We start from the raw sequence: 8088 nt of genomic DNA, 5'->3' as shown, positions 1-8088 counted from the left end.
GGGACCAATCACTGGGCAAGTAGGTGGGACTTCTGGGTCAGGAAAAGGAAGAGGGACACAGAAAGGATTGGCCTTTTTGGCCTTTGGGAGAAGGGAGGCAGACAGAATGTACGAAGGCAGAGGCTGACAGTTTGACGGTGGATCTTTCTCCCACTTGAGGATTTAACATAGGTTAGTTTACAAAATTAGAATGCAAGGTTCTGCGCCCAGTGATTGTGTTACCTGTTGATTTTAAACTAAGATTGTGTGGTATTTTTCTTCACAGCGACTCAAATGGGTTCCAGAGAAAAGTACTGGCAGAGCGTGGTGTGCAAGGGCACACCCCAACCAGCCACAGGAATTTGGAAGTGCAGGGCATGCATGGCAACAGCCAGCCATTGGAACTTAGTGAGCAAGGTGGAGAGAGGATTTTGGAGTATCAAAGAGACAGAGCCAGCCTGAGTGAGACAGGCCCTGGCTAAAATGAAAGATTTCGGTCTCAGCCTGTCTGCTGGGCTGGAAACAGACTGAGGCCACAGGCCAGGGCCTAGCCAGCATTAGCGTGGGATGCTTTTTAAAATTTCATGCTACAATATTCTGCTATATTCATAGATCAGTGCCTAACCTAGTTATCATTAGAGAAGCTTCTTCCAGAGTTGAAGAGAAGAGATGGAAAGACCCACAGTCAAACATGAGGCAGAGCTCAGGGAACTTCCACAAGAGGACATTAGCCAGAAGGATCAAGGATATCTGCATGGCTCTGTGCTAGGTCCTCTACATATGTATTGTAGTTATTTCTGATTCCCATTTGTCTGCTCTTGATACCATTTTCGTCCTATTGAGTTGCTTCATCCAGCTTTGATATGAAGGTTTTTTTGCCTAATCTTATTGCATCTTATGCCATGTTTGTTATATCCCTGGCAGGCTGGCTCTTTTCTGATGGGAAAATAGAGAGGCAGTAAATCAGGAGGAGAGAGGAAGAGGGTTGCTTAGAGAATGAGAGAGAGGAAGGTTGCTGTTGGGATGTATTATAAAAGAAAATATTTTTAAAAATCATAGGATGATTGGGAGCCACTTCAGTCTCACCCCACAGTTCACACAGTTTTATTAAAAGGACCTCATTTTTTTGACAAGGAACTAAGACAAATACCTCATATAGAGTAAATTAACTTACTCTAAAAGAAAGTATTGGACTTGAAAGATGTTTAGTTTACTGAAGACCTTATTAGCTATTATAAAAATATTTAGGAACTAAAGAAAACTAAAACCTTGATTTCATCATATGTACCTTTTGTTGTTCAATATAACAAACCATTCAAATGTGGTATTTAAACTTAGAATAGTTTAGGGGTAATCAGAAAGATCTTAGTTCTTGCTACTTGAACAGCCTATTAGTACCCAAGAAAAGGTGGAAGCAGAGAATCAACTCTATAAAGTTTTCCTCTGAATTAATATGCATGCTATGGAATGCATACACACACACACACACACACACACACACACACACACACACAAATACTGAATGAATGAATAGATTAACTAATTAATTAACTAAAAAATCAGCAGCCTCCTTTATAATAATGATAAATGAACCAAGAAAGAAATTAGGGACTCTCTGCTCCTCCCTGTTCTAGAGATAGCCCCATTGTCTTGTGTAGTGACAGCCTCATCCCATAAACAAAATGGTGAAGGTTGGTGTGAACAGATTTGGCTGTATAGGGTGCTTGGTGACCAGGGCTCCCTTCTGCTATGCACCTGGCAAAATGGAGATTGTTACCATCAACCACCTCTTCATTGACCTCAACTACATGGTCTACATGTTCCAGTATGACTTTACCCATGGCAAATTCAACGGCACAGACAAGGCTGAGAATGGGAAGCTTGTCAACAACGGGAGGCCCATCACCATCTTCCAGGAGCAAGATACCACCAACAACAAATGGGGTGATGCTGCTTTTGAGTATGTCTGGCATCTTCAACACCGTTGGAGAAGGCTAAGGCCCACTTGAAAGGTGGGGCTGATGCCCCCATGTTTGTGATGGGTGTGAACCATGAGAAATATAACAACTCAATCAAGATTGTATTCAATGCATCCTGCACCACCAACTGCTTAAACCCCTGGCCAAAGTCATTCATGACAAGTTTAGCATTTTGGAAGGGCTCATTACCACAGTCCATGTCATTAGTACCATTCAGAAGATTGTGGATGGCCCCTCTAGAAAGATATGGTGTGATGGCCGTGGGCCTGCCCAGAACATCATCCCTGCATTCACTGTTGTTACCAAGACTGTGGGCAAAGTCATCCCAGAGCTGAACGGTAAGCTCACTGGCATGGTCTTCCATGTTCCTACCCACAATGTATCGACTGTTGATCTGACATGCCTCCTAGAGAAACCTGCCAAGTAAGATGACATCAAGAAGGTGGTGAAGAAGGCATCTTAGGACATCCTGGGCTGCACTGAGGGCCAGGTTGTCTCCTGCTACTTCAACAGCAACTCCCACTCTTTACCTTTGATGCTGGGGCTGGCATTGCTCTCAATGACAACTTTTAAAGCTCATTTCCTGGTATGACAATGAATACGGGTACAGTAACAGGGTCGTGGACCTCATGGCCTACATGACCTCCAAAAAGTAAGAAACCCTGGACAACCCACCCCAGCAAGGACATTGAGAGAAAGAGAGAGGCCCTCGGTTGCTGAGGAGTCCCTGTCTCAGCTCAGTTCCCAACACTGAGCATCTCCCTCACAATTTCCAACCCAGACCCCCATAACAGAAAGGGCCTAGGGAGCCCTCCCTTCTCTCTTGAATACCATCAGCAAAAGTTCACTGCACCCTCTCCCCCCAAAAAAGAAAGAAATTAGGGAAACAACACCACTTACAATAGTCACAAATAATATAAACTATCTTGGTGTAACTATAACTAAGCTAGTGAAAGATCTGTAAGTAAAGAACTTCAAGTTTCTGAAGAAAGAAATGGATGAAGATAACATAAGATGGAAAGATTTCCCATGCTCATGGATAGGAAGTATGAACATAGTGAAAATGGCCATCTTATCAAAACCAATCTACAGATTCAATCCCCATTAAAATTCCAACTCAATACACGAAAATGAGCAATTCTCAACTTCTTCATCTGGAATAACAAAAAAAAACAAACAAAAAAATCTTCTAGGGGAGTCATCATCCCTGACCTCAATTTCTACTGGAAAACAATAGATGGTTTGTCTGATTCTGATTTAACTTTACTACCTGGTATCTGTATAAGAAAATCATCCATTTCATCTAGATTTTCCAGTTGTGTTGAGTATAGGCTGTTGTAGTGGGATCTGATAGCTTTTTTGAATTTCCTCAGTTTCTATTGTTATGTATCTTTTTCATTTCTAATTTTGTTAATTTGGGACTGTCTCTGTGGCCTTTAGTTAGTTTCAATAAGGGTTTATCTCTCTTGTTGGTTTTCTCAAAGAACCAGCTCTTAGTTGTGTTCATTCTTTCTATAGATTTCTATGTTTCTAGTTGGTTGATTTCAGCCCTGAGTTTGATTATTTCCTGCCATGGATGTGTTTGCTCCTTTTTGTTGTAGAGCTTTCAGATGTGCTGTTAAGCTGATAGTGTAGAATCTCTCCAATTTCTTTACGAAGGCACTCAGTACTATGAGTTTTCCTCTTAGCACTGCTTTCATTATGTCCAATAAGTTTGGGTATGCAGTGCCTTCATTTTTATTAAATTATAGAAAGTCTTTAATTTCTTTCTTTATTTTTTCCCTGACCAAGTTATTAAGTAGAGAGTTCTTCAGTTTCCATGAGTATGTAGGCTTTTGGCTGTTTTTATTTTTATTAAAGACCAACATTAGTCCGTGGTGATCTGATAGAATGCATGGGATTAATTCAATCTTCTTGTATCTGTTGAGGCTTGTTTTGTGTCCGATTATATGGTCAATTTTGGAGAAGGTACTGTGATGTACTAAGAAGGTATATTCTTTTGTTTTAGGGTGAAATGCTCTGCAAATATCTGTTATATCCATTTGGTTCATATCTTCTCTTAGTTTCACTGTGTCCTTCTTTTTTCGTCTGTATGTCTGGATTAGTAGAAAGATATTGTTTAAATTTGTTTTTTTTTTGTGGACTATCTTGATTTCTCCATTTATGGTTATTAAGAGTTTTTTTGGGTATAGTAGATCTGTTATATCCATTTGGTTCATATCTTTTCTTAGTTTCACTGTGTCCTTCTGTTTTCCTCTGTATGTCTGGATTAGTAGAAAGATCAAGGGTATAGAAATTGGAACCTCTCTGGGTGTGTCCATTTTTCCTGGGAAGAATACAGCACTATCTATCGAAGCAAAATATGAATTAAGTACATTATTTAGTAAACATTAATCATATTTAGACAAAAGTACAAAAGATAGTAAAAGAATAGTTGTAGTGTTATATTTATTATAACAAATGAATAAAAATGCTGCCAACATGTGACAATAAGTTCATGATTAAATAATACTTGAGTGCTAGGGAAACGAATACTCTGTATAAAAGTACAAGAGAAGAGCAAAGATAATGTAGACATCAAGAAGCATGATTAAAATTATTTTAAAGAAGATGACATTTCAGAGTTAAAACTAATAAAGAAAACTCAATCACTAATTAAAATACTTCACAGATATGCCCATTAGCCCATCTAACTGAAATTCTCTTTTTTGGAGTGATTCTGGTTTGTTCCAAATTGACAAAATAAATTAAAAATAAAAATTTGAAAAATAACAGAACGCCCAGCATACTGTTCTTGAAACAAGTTTTAAGAGCCACACTTTTGCTTGACATAACATTAAGTTGTGTCACACGTATCACTGAGCATATTTGTGCATTGTATGCATCTGATTATAACAACAGAAAAGCTTTACTCTCACAGATACACCAGGCCACAAATTAAGGAAGATAAAAATGTTCCCAGGTCTACTTGACCTTGCCTGTTATCTGTTCCAGGATTGAATTTGTAGTTCTTATCATCTGGACTGATGTCCTTTCTTCTTATCTTCTACTCTTTTGCTTCTTTCTCTGAATAATAAATGATGGAAGAACACAGCAGAGAATGAAGCAGGGCACCTAAAAGTCAGTCACTTCTAGCTTCTAAAGTCAAAAAAGAAACAAAAGAGAGTGCTATAAACAAACTGTGTTTTGACAAATAGCTTATTTCAGGAAACCAGACCCCAAAAGGCCAGAAACTTCTTACTCTGAAAGTAGAAATGCCAAATTTGAAATCATGCTGCTCCAACAGTACCAAATTCCAGTTTTTCTAAGTACCATGGGTTCATTAGGACTAAATCTCCTTAGAATTCCTGTCTTATTGAGAGGCTCTCAGGTCACATGGCAAGATCACATGAAAGTCTAGCTGACAGCTACTGCTCAGGGCTCAGCAGATAGCCAGGACTGACCAGTAGGTATGTGAATTTCACCCCAACATTCAAGCTAAAATTATATAATTTACATTTAGAAATACATATTGAAGGCCTTCTAAATATCAAAAATGGAATTTTAAGGGCATACAGTAGACCAGAAAAGCAATGGCTGTTTCTTTTTTCTTTTTTCATTTTTAATGAAAGCAATGGTCCTGCCATTCGTTATTTCTCAGGATAATGCAGTATTCAAAAGAAAAAGAATTATACAATTTAAACTCTGATCAGAAGTTCTTTTTACATTTGAACAACAAAAGAATGAATCTCTTAGTGCTTAAAAAAATACCTTCTATGTGTAAGTATACAAATTATCATACGATAAACATTCAAAAACTGGAGTAGGTTCACTTTGAAATGAAACACACCTAATACCCAGGAACAGCAGGAACTGATTTTACCAAAGTCAGGGGTTCTCAGGAGCCCTAGCTCTTTGCCACTCATCCACAATCAACCTGTTTTCCCACCAACAGTTTAGGAGATCTTAGTTTTAAAATAACACAGCATCATTTTTCCCCCGGTCAAGTTGTTTCATTAGGCATGATTTACAGAAAGCACATGAAAGGTTTTTTACTGATGATCAACAACTTTGAATACTGTCTTTTACTTTTTAAAGCAATGAGTTAAACACCTTTTTTATAAGAAGATAAACACACAGTGAAATTATATCTTTATCTCATTTTCAAAACACAGAAATTCAGAATATAAAATAACCCAGACTGCCAGCACCTAATTTATCCTATACGTGGCAAAATTAAAAAACAAACAAAAAAAGCCTTGAGTAAGATTCTGAGTCTGTCCATGCAGTTGAGCTTTGTACTCAGAACATGGGTTTTGGTGTTTTGAGACAGTCACATGTAAACCCAGGCCAGCCCTAAACTTGCTGTGTAGCTGAGGCTGGCCTTAAGCTCCTCCTGATCATTGTGCCCCTACCTCCCAAGTGCTGGAATTACAGGCTTTAGTCGCCACCATTGAATTAGGATGCAGCTGTTGGGTTTTTTCATTTTTTCATTATTTTTAAATATTTATGTGCATCACCTGTGTTAGCAATGGATGTTTCATAACAGATGGAATATAAATGTGTTTTGTATTTCAGAATACCCATGAAATAAATAACTATGCTTGCACTGAATTTGTGTGGACTTTTTACTCCCCAATACTCCCTGAACAATGTACTATAATAAATATTTACACTGAATTTCCAATGTATTGGATAATATTAGTAACCTAGGTATAATGAAAAATATCCTGAAAGGTTGCAGGTTTGGTGTAAATGTTATTCCATTTCATATAACAGACTCAGACATCTGAAGAGTTTGATAACCATACGAGATCAGTCTTCAACTCAATCCTTCATAAATATGGAAAGTTTAGTGGCTGTATTAATTTATATAAGTAACAATAATAAAAATATTGCAGAAATACTAATTATATCCTATAGTCACATATTCAATATAGCCCTGTGCTTGCCAGATGAAATCTTAATGAACTTTGCTGCTTTTCAACATGATAGCTGTGTCTCAAAAACAAGAATATACAATGTGCCAGGCAAGCCTGTGGAAGTACTATTATATTTTATGTCCCAGTATCCTAGTTTGGAAAGTTACTGATTTTGGTAGGTTTTTTTTTTTTGCTCTACCTATTTTGATATTGTTTATCTATCTATCTGGCTGCCATTCTACCTTCTAGTTCACCAATATATTGAGTGAACAAGTCAAACACACGTTCATAACCCCAAAATTCTTTAGACTCTGACAAAAAGGATCTATTCAGAAATAAACAAACAGGACAAGTTCCTGAAACTTCCACAATTAAGTTCCAAAATCTATTATTTGTTAAGTTTTCTTTACTTAATTCAGTAGACCTTGAAATCCTCTCTGTGATGTTATACCTCCTCCTCTTCCTCTTCTTCTTCCTCCTCCTCCGCCTCCTCCTTCTTCTTTTTCATCTCAGAAAATTTAAGTTGTTTGATTATGTAAGATACAATTTGTAAAATGGATCCAGTGCTTGAAATATATAGGCCATCAGGAAATAAATATTAGTAAATATGCTGTAACTATTCTTATTAATAAGAAGGATGGAACAATAGAGAATGAAAACTGTATAGTTTTCATCACTTAAGTTAGATCTGAGGCCAGAACTTATACCACTGCAAAAATGACACAGCACACTAACCTCTGAGTCTGTGTCATTCAAACTAGACTCTGCATCCCTACCAGCCAAAACTGCATTAGCTGTATTGCCTTCAGCTGAGGTGTGCTTGTTTTTTTATGGCAGGCAAAGAAGAATAATTGCGGGAAGAGTGGGCTTCTGGGATCTCATAAGTTCTCTCTGCAAATCAGCCATTTGAAAATCACTGTACTGTGCATTCTAACTGCTGCAGCTTGGCTTGCATTTGGGCTGCAATAAAGTATCGAACATTTACCATTCTTCACTGTGCGATTCTCTTTCATGCCAGCTTCATATACTTAATTTTTCTAACCACCACTCAAATGTCTACTCTCACAACAAGAAGTATATCCTGTGTCAATAACACTTTGAGCTTCTCTGATCTGATCTGCCTGTCTTTGTTTATTTTAAAATTCTTTTACTTGTTCACCCCTTGTTACTTCTTCTGTGACCTTGACATTTAAGCACCTCACCTGAGGGTTCGCCCAGATCCCACTGGC

General features: G+C 37.8%; 1 pseudogene; it reads left to right on the top strand.

The window, feature by feature from the left end:
* Positions 1-1661: 1661 nt before the first annotated feature.
* LOC114633858 lies at positions 1662-2293 on the top strand (annotated as a pseudogene).
* The last annotated feature ends 5795 nt before the right edge of the window (positions 2294-8088 follow it).

This window comes from Grammomys surdaster, unplaced genomic scaffold, assembly GCF_004785775.1.
Source record: "Grammomys surdaster isolate TR1022 unplaced genomic scaffold, NIH_TR_1.0 752, whole genome shotgun sequence".
Taxonomy (NCBI): domain Eukaryota; kingdom Metazoa; phylum Chordata; class Mammalia; order Rodentia; family Muridae; genus Grammomys; species Grammomys surdaster.
This window is presented reverse-complemented; position numbering and strand designations above follow the sequence as displayed.